The sequence below is a fragment of the Cavia porcellus genome, unplaced genomic scaffold, assembly GCF_034190915.1.
Source record: "Cavia porcellus strain 051 isolate PalLab524CR breed Dunkin Hartley unplaced genomic scaffold, mCavPor4.1 scaffold_1, whole genome shotgun sequence".
Taxonomy (NCBI): domain Eukaryota; kingdom Metazoa; phylum Chordata; class Mammalia; order Rodentia; family Caviidae; genus Cavia; species Cavia porcellus.
Window position 1 is genome coordinate 231,264,464 of NW_026947484.1, and position 13,164 is coordinate 231,277,627.

Sequence of the window (13,164 nt, forward strand, 5' to 3'; positions counted from 1 at the left end):
GTGTGACATAAAACTAACCTGCCAGGGAAATTGCTAGTTCTGTTTCCTCTTGAAGCCTTTTCTGATTTCCCCCTCTGCTTTGGAAGATGTGCCTCTTTACCATTGCAGACTGAGAAGGGAATGCTTCTCATCCTCTCGCCATTTGAATTTTAATAGACTGAAAATGGAAATAGACTCTGATTCTACTGTGTCCGGGGCAGATGTCCTAGCCTTTCTGTACTTCCCCAGGAAATGGTACAGAATGAAATGGAGATGTATCAGGATGTAGCCGCCCGGTGTAAGTCCATTCTTTGGAAATTTAATGACGTGAGTGAAATGGTCCTAAACTTTTAAGAATTTTTGTTCTTATTGCAATAACAAATACCACTACTGGTGTCTCCCAGGGCCTCCACAGCCATGCAAAGCCTAAGCCTGCCCTGCTCGTCTCTGCAGATTCTCCCAGACTCACTCTGCACTTGTCCAAAGCCATGCTGAACCAGCCCAGTTTGCAGCGCATCCTCGGCTCACAGGACCACCTTCCACTTCTGTGCAGGGGCTTTAGCCCCTGTGAGGTTAGCAGAGCTGAGCCACGCCGGTGGGCGGAGCACCTGCGTCCAACCTGTTTGGGCCTCTGGTCATCTCTTTGCTCTCTGCTGTCCTCTGCCCCTCGTACTATGCTTTTCCTTTGCAAATCCCTTTTGCCTCCTCCTTTCCTAGTCCACAATATCAGCTATATCCTGCCCTGTAGGACGTGGATAACCAAAGGGAACATCTTGGAAAGCTCCTTAACAGGAGCTGTGGGGCCCACTCCTTCAAAGCACTTTAACCCTGGCATCATTCTCTGTTTTCAGTTGAAGGAACTGAGACCTTGAAGAGTTAGTTAGTTCCTTAACATGACAAGGTTGTGAAGCATTTTGACCCTAAGTCCCATGGTGTTTCTATGCTGCTTTCAAGGGCCATTCTAAAGGATGTCAACGCTGTTGAATTCATCTCTCCTGTGGTCAGGGAGAAGTGGGTGCATTTTGTCAGCCTTTGGACTATATTTTTGGATTGCACTCTGCTGACTTTGTTTTATTTAATGTTTTGTAAGTGGCCCCTTTTTATAGAAGAGAAGGCTGGAGCTCAGAGAGGAAAGTGACTGGCTAAAGTGCCACTCTAAGAAAGATGAGGCTCGGTTCTCTAACCCCGGCCTTCTGCCCCAGCATCCCCATTGCTCTTTGGGCCGTCGAATGGCCGGAACTCAAGGCGAACAGCCAGAGGTTTGTAGAATCCCAGAGATTTCAACATGGTTTTTCAAGACAACATTTGGCACGACTGGAATGGGTAATTAGCTCTGCCACAGATTCGGTTTATACAGCGCCTGCCCATGGCGCCTGGCTCAGGTCTGAGGCCAGTTCACGTACAGCAGCAGTCGGTGGGAGTTAGACTTCTCTCCGAGGGCCAGGCAAGGGCTGCGATGTCTGGGCCTTCACATTTATTTGCCTCCCTTCCCTTGGCTTTTTATGGAGCCGAGCCTATCATTAATCAGGCTGTGAACCAAAGAAAATAAAAAAGCTGCCTTGGAAAGAAAGAACTCTTATTTATTTAAAATTGAAAAAAAAAAAACACCCAGAATAGACAGAGCCGTGTTTCCAATACACTGAATTTGATTATCTGGCTGTGAACAAAGGGATTTCATCATTTAAAATTAAAGCTGAGATGCTAGGCAAGTTTGTTTGATGAATCAATTTCACGGGGAGGAGGCCCTAAGTAACAAAGGTGAATCTTCTTTCCTCTTGGGTCTGTACATCCTGAGCATTTTGCTAATTACTCCAATTGTTCAGCTTCTAACTTGGAGAGAAGAGAGTCAGAGAAGTCCAACATGTCCCAAATAAAGCCTTGAATGGGGGAGTCCCTGGTCCCTGTTTGCGAGAGGGACCATTAGACCCTGAGTTCTCCCACATGGATGTTTTTGGCTGCAATCGTGAGTCTCAGTCAGAAATAGGAGCGCCATCCTTCGGGAAGCAAGGCCCATCAGTGAGGAGCAGAACAGAATGAAAGAGGAGGAAGCAGAGGCTCTGATATTGTTTTGGAGGGTCGCTCCCAGGGTGTGTGTGCAGGAAGCCGTAACTGCAGGATGTGATCCTGGCAATATGAACCCCGGGACCTACTTTTCCAGTTTCAGTTAATTACAAAATACAGTCCCTGTGGATGGGCGACCCCTCTCCACATAAACTCGCCTACTTTCCTTCCTCAGCTCCTCCAGTGTTCATACAAGCCCGCTTTTAACATGCTGCAGGCGCATTTCTGATTCGCCTTTCTGTTTGGGAGCCGGGGTGGGGGGGTCCTGCTTCTTACAGAATAGTTAACTTCACAGGCAAGTTCGCTTCACCCCCTGGCTGCTGCACTGGCCCACCTGCCCTTCCCACCTGTTGCCCATCTGGCCGCACTGGCATCTGCATTTCAGGCTGGCAGTCTGCTCCCTCCTTCTGCAATTTTCTTCCCGGAAATGCACTAAGCCCTGTCTCTGTGTGGCTCATCTTCTTATCATCTTAGAGCCCTAGTGCCACGGTGTTGCCTCCTTTGATTCCTGTCCCCCTTTTCTGCCTCAGGACTGCCATGGTGTGGTCACACTGCCTTACCCCTGGATTCATCACTTGGTATTGCTGCTTGTTAAGCTTCCTGTGTACGTGCCTTTGGGTCAGATATTCTTGGAAGGCAGCATTACGTGATTCCTTCTGTGTATATTCTGGGACAGGCAAGATGCTGCGGGAAGAGTGGGTACTCACAAGTCTTTGACAAATGAATGAATGAAAGAGATTTATTGAGATAAACATTAGCAGTCTTTGGCCCAGATTGGTTCTCATATCTTCCTGCCTTTCTTTCTCTTTCTACCTTTTTCTTTTTCTCTTTATAGCTGACCTGCTCCCCAGCCTCAGCGTTCTAAACAGCTCTGCTAGGCACTGTCTTGGAAGGTTGCTGATTTCTGCACCAGTGGGGAGCTGGCCCTGATCCCAAGCAACTTTTATAGACAAGCAACAACAAAGCAGCTATATGGTGAGGGTGGTCTGGAATCGGGGAAGAGGGAAGCTTTTCCTGTGTCATGTTCATTTGCTTAGGGATTGCTATTTGGAAATGTTTTATGAGCATTCCCTCTCTCCTCTGAGGAAGAAGCCCTCTTCCCTGGCAGAGTCTGCTGTCTCCAGGGGAGGGTTAAGTATAGAGCAAGCACATTGGCCTAGTACTGAATAACAGTCAAGCCTCTGTACTTCCTAAGACGCTGCTGCAAACCCCCACCCCTGGGACCAAGACTCCCCCTTTAAGCAATTTGGCTTAAAGGAGCAGGAAATCAGCAAGGCTCCAGGGAAAGGGTACTCACTGGCTTGGCTTGATGCTGGCTCTGCCACATGCTGGGATGAGGGAGAACCTGTTTCCTTGAGAGGAGCTCAGTTTCCTCTCTGCATATGAGGCTGATACTCTCTGGGGCCTTTTTTTGAGGGGGGGGGGCAAACACTCTAGAATTCCTAGTTCAGGATTCCAGAGCATCTGCTTGGGTCGCTGTGGTTCAACCTGGGCTGAGACCAGGAGGTGGCAGCACCAGCTTTGCTTAGAACGCAGCTTAGGCAGTGGTGTCACTGTCCTCAGTGGAGCTGGGATGTGCATCATGCTCCCCTCTGCTGTGTTGCGCTGCTACTTAGTCTGCTGGCTCATGAAATGAATTTGGCAACCCTGCTACACCCCGGACTCCTGGGCCACTCACAGCTCCCTCGCTGCCTGCCTCTGACTTCACTGGTGTGACATACTCAGGCCAGGGCACACTCATCCCCAGCAAGGCCCAGTGACTGGCTTACACATGGGCTGCTCCCAAGAGCTCCTTGACTCAGGCCTGAGCCTCCCCCAGGCAGATGAGAGTTGCATCTGTAAGTTCCTGTGTTCGCCCACTCCAAATTAGCCACCCGTCCCCTCGGCCCCCCACGCTGCCTCCAACAGCTCCATTTGCTCAGGGCAAAAATGGAAATGCCCAGTGCCAGGCCTGACTGAACTAAGCACAGAGAGTATGACTTGGGGTTACCTACCAAACTGTTGGGGAGCTCTGACTTGCAGTGTAATAGAATATTTGAATGGCATGGACTGTTAAGCTGAGCCAGTTTAGGGGTTCTCCAGTCTTGCAGGGGGTCACTTGGGAAGTTTATTGGAAAACATATGACCTGGAACATGAATCAGACTGGATCCCAGGAATCTGTATATTGGCCAAGCTCCTCAAGTATGTTGAGCGTATCTGGTCTACAGGAGGGTGTTTAGGAATTGCCATCAAGTCTACACCAGCGACTCATTCAAGGAGCATGTTGGCACACACTCGGAGCCCATCCCAGACCTGGGAAGTAGGAGGTCAGAGGGTACCATTCTGTTCCAACAAGGCCTCCAGGTGTAAGGTGACCGATTCAGACTGGCTTGCCTGGCACTGTCCTGGTTTTACCATTGAAACCCTGGCATCCTGGCTGTCCCTTTGGTCCCGGGAACACAGAAATGCTTGGTCACTCTCTGAGGTGACTTTATGCATTCTGAAGTTCAGGAAACATGGGAAAGAGTTTGTTTTGCAGTTGAGAAAGTGGAGGCCAGGCCAGGAAGCTGTTTGTCTACTGTACACAACGAGCTGGTGGCCCTGCATTCTTGCTGCTTGAGGAAGCATTTGCTGGAGGTAGCTGCTTCGCTCTTTCCTGCTCTCCTCTAGAAGCTCACCCTGGAGGAGCTCATTACGCCGTGGCCATATCTGAGATGAATAATCTATGGGCTTGCTCGACTGAGATGTGAGCAGTGACAGAGACAGGTGCCGCCACACCTTAATGAGCTCTTCCAGGGCTTCTCTTGCTCATGTGGAGAACGTGATTTCCAGTTTAATGGATTTCCATTTGGCCATCATCCCCGGGAAAGCAGAAGTACTGCTATAAGATATAGAATCCTTGGGAAAGAATTACAAGCCAGGAGCTGTGGTGCAACTTGGTCAGAATCCCTGTTGATTCTGCTACCTCCAGGGTCTCTCCAGGGACTAAATCCTAATGTGTCTCCCTTAGTTCTCTAGCCATTGGCCACCTGGTCCAGGCTGATTATCCAATACAGGCTTGGTTGATTTATTCCAGGTGCCCATTACAGTACTAATCAGGAATGTGGTGATGGGCCAGAAGGCTCTCGCAGTGCAGTGCTCTGCAAACTGGAGCATGCATCACAGCCACCTGCAGGTCTTGCAGTGGCATACTGGGCCTGCCCACAGAGTTGTGGGTGAGTTCGTGGTAAGGACATGAGCATCTTTCACATATGATGTTCATTACTGGTGTTACCAGGCTGGCATTAGATGATTTCTAAGGATTCTCCTAGCAACAACTATTTTACTTAGAGAAAAGTAGCATGGCTGCACACGGAATGTATTTTCACCATCGCAATTCCTATTTCCCTTAAGCATCACTATATGTAGGCTAACATTTAAAATTCCACAATAAAGAAGTCCTTTAATTTAATTAATTAATTGTTTTGATACTGGGAATCGAACTTATGACTATACTTTTTCAAGATAGGCACTGTGTCTCTGAGCTATTTCCCCAGCTTTAATTTTATTTGAACTTACCCATAATAATAGTATAAATTTATGGGGCATGAATGGATAAAAAAAATGTGGCATATGTGCATGAGGGAATACTACTCAGGCATAAAGAGATGAAATCCTTTGATTATGAAAACACAGACTAAAAAGTTATGCTATTGGAAATAAGCCTTTATTTTCCGTAAAGGTTTAGCATCACCAACATAGATATCTAAGGCTAGGAAAGGAAAGAAAACTGGAATATATTAGAATCTTTTGTTCCAGCAATGACAGAGCAGAATCGCAAATCTTTATCAGTCATTTGCCTTTAAGACCTCTTCATCCTGTGATCTGGGTTACTGGAGTTTCTTGACTTACTTCTTACCGCCCATCTTTCAATAAAAAGTAGTCTCTCCTCTGCTGAAATCTTCAAGAAGCATCCATTCAAACTCCTCACCCATGAGTACAAGTTCCTGTGGGTTCCAGTTCTCCTGACCCCTCCATCTTCATCAAGCCCCACTCCCTGCAGTCCACACATTTCACCAATGTGCTTGCTTTTGATTCTCAGAGCTCAGAAACCTTTATCCTGCTTTGTTCATGCTGAGCAGTTTGTTTTTAAAGCATGATCTTGCACTGCTTATCATGGCTGGCTCCTTCTCATACCATTGGTTCAGCCCAAATATCACCATCTCCCAAATCCTTGCACTGACTGTCTGTCCTATTGTAAATATTCTAGGACATACCATTTCTCTCTATTACAATTGTCTATTTACAATTTTCTTATGGAATTTTTTCCTACTTCTGATCTGATTCTTTATCTTATTCACTCATGGGCTGCGGGGTCTGCAAGAGTAGGGTGCTGATGGTGGTATAGGAGTTGATCACATTGCTGGGTGTATAGAGCAGACTGAGGCACAGAGTGAGTGTATTCAATTGTACCTGGAGAGAATGTGAGGGAACCAGGCTCAGCCAGGGCAAAAGAGAAAAGAGGAATAGGAGGAGATAAAGTTTCAGGTATGAGAAGCCATGAGCTTTGGCAACAGATAATGCTAGGCTCATAATTTTGCTTCAGTGTGACCTCGTTGCAGGTTTTCTTACCTTCCTGGAACACCAAAGCCAGTCATGAGTCTTCCTGGGGCCATTTCTCAAAGCCTCCTCCCGTAGGCTGGGTTTACTCCTTCCTGAACTTCTTAACCGCCTCTCTTGAGGTTCTGAATGTGTTATGTCAGTAATTCAGCCCATCCCTAGGTCTTGCAGGCTTTGGAGAAAGCTTGGTGAAGAAAGACCTTGCTTCTGGGGTAGGTTTTCACTGAGAATCCTCCAGTTCCCTTCTACCAGTCTACTTCTCTTACGTCTGAAATACTCACCCTGTGTCCCAACAATTGGACAGGGCAGGAGATAAGGGAGTCCTGTTGGAGTCCTGAAGGCCAGTTGGACACAGTGGCCTCTGGGCAGGAAGGACTAAGAGAAGACACAGAAGTCAAGAAAGAGACAAGTGAACTTCTTACCCAGGCCTGCCCCCACGTTTGGCACCACGTAATGGTCCTGGTGTCTTATCGTTCGTTCATCTGTCCATTCTTATTTTCATTCATTCACTCATTCAGCAAACACTTAACTGAGCACTGTGATTGGCGTGTTGATAGGCATTTGGGGGACAAAGATGATGCAGTCCCTGCTCTCCACCACAAAGATTGTTACTGTTCAATATGGTCAGTGCAAGAAACTTATGCAAGAGTTTTTAGGGCAGCTTCTCCTGTGTGGCCACAAGAAGGCTCTGAAAGGAAGCAACACCTAAGAAGGAGCTGATACTTGGAGCGGAAGGTAATTAACTGAAAAACAGGGGATGGCAGTTGTGAGAGTTTATTCCATTCTGTAACATTGAACCCTGCTGTGTGACAGGCACTGTGCTATTTGTGGCTCTTGTCTTGGAATTACTCAGGAAATTACGATTCTGTGGCAAAGGCTGAGGTGGGGGACCAGGAAGGAGAAACAGAAAAAGCTCACCACTGCGGTTTTACTGGGTATCAAGGAAAAAATAGGTAAGTGTTTAAATTAAAAATTTATTACAGTAAGTGACACATTGCCATTCATCCCCTGAAGATAGTCTCCCATCATGCTTTCAGCCTTCTGAGGCTATTCTGGATGCTCTCTTTCCTGTTTTTTTAGTTGAGCTGTCATGGTTGCTGTGATGTCCAAAACTGACTCAAAACATATATTTTTCATAGTCACTTGGACTGTGGCAAAGCCAGAAATTACACAGTCCCGGATCTGGTGACGAGGATGAAGCCATCTGTAATCCTTATACTAGGCAGACATAACATAGACAGCTGATCCAAGCAAATAGCAAATGTTTAAATAAAAATATTTGTTACAGTGAAGCACAGATTATTATTAATCTCCCCTAAAATACCCCAAATACTCTCCCTTTGTTGAAATAGACTTATTTCATTGTTTTTTGGTAATTTTTACTGTACTTTTTTAAATTTAAATTTTCACTTTTTTGATCATCCTTGTATTTAAAGTATGGATTCTGAGAAGACAGTTTTTAAAAATTATTTTTTTATTTTAAAGATAATAAAATGCAACAAGACAAAACAGAATAAAGCCAATGAAAACAAAGCAGTGATATGATACACAACTTCAAAGCAGGATACTAGGAAAACAACAGTAGCTACCATAGTATATCTTGTTATCTTCACAATAGTTGTCCATCTTGTCGGACATAAAAAAATCAAACCAAAGCAAAACAGAATAAAACCAATCAAAATAGAACATTGAATAAAGCAAAGCAATTAATTGAAACAAAACAAAACAGTGGGAACAATATTGGACTTCAAAGACGAGATAGAAGGAAATCCCCTGTATTTGCTATATTGCATACTGTCATCCTTCCAATAGATGCTCAGACTGCTGGCTGCTTGTCCTCTGAACCAGCTGGTTATTTCTGGGAATGGGGGTGGGGTGGGGTTGATTCTAAGCCCACATGTTGGTAGGCTTACACAAGAGGCACTGATTTTTCTCTTTCTGGACCCTGCATAGCTTGCATGGTTTACCAGAAAGGCTGGCTAGTTGGATTGTAGAACTGGTTTTAAATCTAGGCTTTAATTACTCACTAGAAGACCTGGAGCAAGTTGCCCTAATGCCCTTCATCTTAGTGTTCTTATCTGTATATGGGGACGGTGAGAGTATTAGCTATTACTGTGGATACAATGAAAAATTATACAATGCATTTGACATGAAGCTAGCTCATAACCAACACTCAGTACCTGATAAGTATAGTATCATCATTATAGTAGTTTGACTAAGTAGTCTTACTTATTTTGTTCTTCTTTATCAGTATGAGAATTAAATATTGTCTTTTATTACCATGTGAGTGTTGCCTTCCTGCTGGAGAAATGCATCATGGTCCAAATATGAAAGAGTTAGCCATGGGACCAGTTTTGTCAATAGAATGTGAGAGGATGTCATGTGTGCCAGGTCTGAGCTGATGTTTTAACATGCTTCCCCAGTGAGGATGTCGTGTCACAGACAGGCTGGTCCATCAGCTGCCCCCTGAAACAAGAAGACACCGAAACAGAGCTGACTGGTAAGTAGCTGTTATGTGAACACATGAGAAAAAATTAGGTGTTGGTTGCTGTAAGCCAATGAGATTTGGTGATTGTTTTGGCAATGAAGGTGACTAATTATGGTGTCATCCTTTCATTGCAAGGAAGAATTGGAGAAAGATCTTTTGGAGGGAAAGATTCTTTAGTCAAGCCCTGAAGATGATAACAATGATATTTAGATATGGTAGGTAAAAAAATAGATATGGCAGGTAGAGGTGGGGAGTATTCTAGCTAGAGGAAAACCACAAATTTGGGGGAAAGTGTTACTCATTAGTGGAGTGGGTAATAAGTCTAGGGTGGCTAAAGAATGTGTCATACATCTGGAGCGGTAGTTAAGGGCCAGATCATTTAGGGCCTGGAAACAGTGATAAGAACATTTGTCCTAGAAGCAATGTAAGACCGTCTCTTGGTCTGTTGCTGCCTTTTAGAAAGATCACCTTGGCTGATCAGCAAAGGCTGGGTCAGAGGGCAAGAGGACCCTAGAGAAGGCAGGCAGGAGTCCAAGGAGAGGACAGAAATGGACGAGCATGGGAAGAGTTGGGAAAGACCTGGTGACCTCCCAGGTGAGAATGGAGGTGTAGGAGTCAACCGTGCGGTCCACGTGGGATTCGGTAGATGTGTTGATGGGGAGTGCGGAGGAGGAGCAGCTGAAGGGAGGCACACAAGGAGTGTGTTTTGGTCATTTGGTGCAGCTGGTGTCTGGAAATGCTCTTTCTCTTAGCATAGTAATGTGCCAGTTAAAATTTCCAGCATCCTTTGGAACTAAAGTACACATCAGACAAGTCCTGCCAGATGAGACCGGTTGGTCACTACTGGGGAGTCCAGGAAAAGCTTTGTTTTCAGATAGGCCCCCTAACTTCCTCTTGACTTCTGCTCCCTGAAGAGAAGCTTGTTCAGCGCAATCATGGGAAAAGCCGAGAACACTTCTGAGGCCTTGGGCTTGACATCTACGTGTTGCTCAAACATCAGCTGGGGAGAGAATAGCGATTTTGGAATCATGAGCATATGGGTGTCTCAAACTTCACATGGGTGAAAGACTTACAGTAAACAGGCTGAAGGGCCAAGGACAGAACCCTGAGCAGTAGCATCACAGAGTGATACAGATGCCATAGTCATATACTTTTTTAAAAATCCAAAACAAAGAACAATAGTAACAGAGCTAGTGTTTCCAATCACCATCACAAATCTTACTCTTCTAACTTGAGCCTTCGAAGTTACCACTGTTCTTACATTTGGCTTGTATTCCCTGCAAACATTTCCCTCGGGCCCATATTTTATGATCGTGTTTTTAATGCATAAGGTGTGTTATTCATATCATTTTGCAGCTTGCTCTTTCCAAGTTAACAACACACCTTAGAATCCTCCTTTTCAGTGCCACCTGGTCCTGCAGGGCAGTACGTATCCAGTTTAGGTCTGTGCTTGCTCCTTTATTGGTAAATGCTTTGTGTTTCTTATAAATGATGGAAGAGGGCGAGCAGACGAGCACGGTTCTATTCTAACAGACGCTATCCGTTGACCTCTGTGTGCATGTATTGATTTTCACTGCCACCAGCAGTGCAGACAGACTGCCTGTTTCTTCACATCTCACCACACCTGAGATTAGAGGAAGGAACATGTGGGACATCAGGTGAGTGAAGAGGGAGCCTTTTAAGTTAACGCTTTCCTGGTTATCAGCGAGGCTCAGTATTCCCAGTTTAGTACGTGTAAAAATGCTACAAACCGCTCATTTATATCCTCCGATTATTTTTCTGTTATGCTGTTCTTTTCTTATAAGCTTCTAGGAGTTCTTTATTTATTCTGGTTACTAGTTTTAATATATGAAAATATTTTCTCTTGGTTTCTTATAATTATTTAATGCTAGCTTATAATGCAGCATTTAGATTTATCTGTCTACGGTTTCTGCTTATAGGTTTCAAAATATTATATTTTTTTCCTAATTGGCTTATAGTTTTCTATTTTATAGTTAGGCATTTTTTTTCCACCTGGAAGTTATCTTTATTAGTATGAGACAGGAATTAGATCACTCCTCCTCCCTAGATAAAGATCCATGGCTCTCATACTATTTTTTGAATAATTAATCTTTCCTCTTACTTGAAAAACTACCTGTCATTTTTCAAATTCCCATATGTGTACTGTGATCATAACATCCGGTGTGTGTTTAAATTTTTAAAAAACTGCTAAGTAATAGAAACATTGCTGCTAGTTCCCCCTCAGAATGCTTCCCCTGGCTTTGAGCACACCCGTCTCATTGGTCTTGCCATTTTCTGAGGTAATTTGGGAAGTCCTTTTTGTGAATGTCTTTAGTTTCACTGTTGTGGCCAATGTCCTGAACTGATTCAAAATATTTACCTTTCGTAGTCATGCTGATTTTGGAGAAGACAGAAGTTCCCAGGTCCAGTGAATTAGGCGGGTGAGGAGCCACTACACTATCTTTGCAAACCTCCCTCTTCTGTTGAAGGGCACCTGCAGGCACCAGTGACAGCACTTTAAAAAAAAAATCACATCTCGCAGGCACTCATCCAGGAGGACCTCCAGAACTACAGGAATCAGCAAAGATGATGAGATAAGCCTGTTCCAAGTGAGGGGGACAATTTTGAGGGATATTAATAGCAAGGAGTCTTTTACTGTTATAAATTTTCTTTCAAATAATTTTAAAATATCATGTCATATTTTTGATTGCCCTTTGTACACAAAGGTCTTTTTCTGACTCTCTTCATTGACCACAGTGTCAGATAGGTCCTATTCCTCTTTGCAGATCCATCCTTTACCCTTCTTCAGCCTGTTGCTGCCCCAGGAAACTGAAATATACAGACCACGTTCTGGGCCCAGCACTTGGACCAGGCGGTGAAGGATCTCAGATGGAAGAGAACGGAGGAAGATGAAGCCGAGACGTTTGTTCTCTTGGATTTCTGCCTGCAGGGCTGCTTTAGGAGGCTGTGTGGCTCTGTTGAGGGTCACCTCTCTTCTCCAAGCGGCCCTCTTTTCCAACTACTTTCTAGAGTCTCTCCTTGCCCCTTTGGACTTCAGAGTGGTTGCTACTCTGTCTTATGGAATTTTTCCTCGTGATTTCCTTCTCCCCTGTTTAAATAGGCCCTGTATTAACCTTCACATACTAAACTGGGAATGCTCTTAATTCTTGCTGGAATCTCGATTGATGTAGCTGTAACAGAAATGGCCTCATCCAACCAGTAGACTTCAGTTTCTTGGTTGCCCAGGTAACAGTTCCTGTTCCAGATCCGGTTGCTCCTGTCTCTTAGAAATGGTTGCTCACTGTGACGCATAGCTGGTCACTATGATGCACACTGATTAAGCCAATCCCCAGTTGACAAGCCATTCTGGCTCTGTACTTCCTGCTTGCTTATCCTACTTGTGTAGGCCCTAGACCACCAGAGATCAGGGACCGATATTCTGGGAATGATCCCCATCAGTGCCCAGCAATGCAAATAAATCTGGCACCAAATCTTGGGTGTCAGTTCAGTGTTTCTGTTTGCTACTGCCTCATTGATTTTCACTGAGATTGTATTATATAGATTATTTTGGGGAGAAGTGAAACATACTACTGACTCTACCACCCACAAGCATGGTATGTTTCTTCATTTATTCATGTCTTTTAAATTTTTTTTCTTTTTTTTGGAGACAGGCTGACCTTGAACTCACTTGGACCATTGTCGATCCTCCTGCCTCAGCCTCCCAAGTGCTAGGATTACAGGTATGCACCACCATGCTGGGCACATGTCTTTTATTAAAAAAGTGACTTGCACAAGTTTTATGCTTTTTTTTCCTCAAAAAGTTTTGGTATATTTTGTTTGATTTATTTACAGGTAGCATACAGCCTGTGTTTCTATCATAAATAAGACCTATTTTAATTGGTAAATGCTTTGTAGAAGTTGTTGATTTGTATCTAGTGGTTTTATATTTGGTTATTTTGCTGAACTCTTAAATAAGTTCCAATAGTTTTCAGTCAAGCTTCTTCAGATTTCTAGGTAGACAATTTCATCTGTGGATAGACAGTTTTATACCTTTTCA

The 13,164-nt window shown here is 44.4% G+C and overlaps 1 long non-coding RNA gene across 3 annotated transcripts in view; it reads left to right on the forward strand.

Moving 5' to 3' along the window:
• The first annotated feature begins 12,776 nt into the window (after positions 1–12,776).
• LOC134474595 (uncharacterized) overlaps positions 12,777–13,164 on the forward strand; it is a 64,869-nt gene continuing 64,481 nt past the window's right edge. For all 3 annotated transcript variants that reach the window (XR_010045459.1, XR_010045466.1, XR_010045477.1), the window contains exon 1: positions 12,777–12,847. This is a non-coding gene — a long non-coding RNA (uncharacterized LOC134474595). The remainder of the gene's footprint in view (positions 12,848–13,164) is intronic.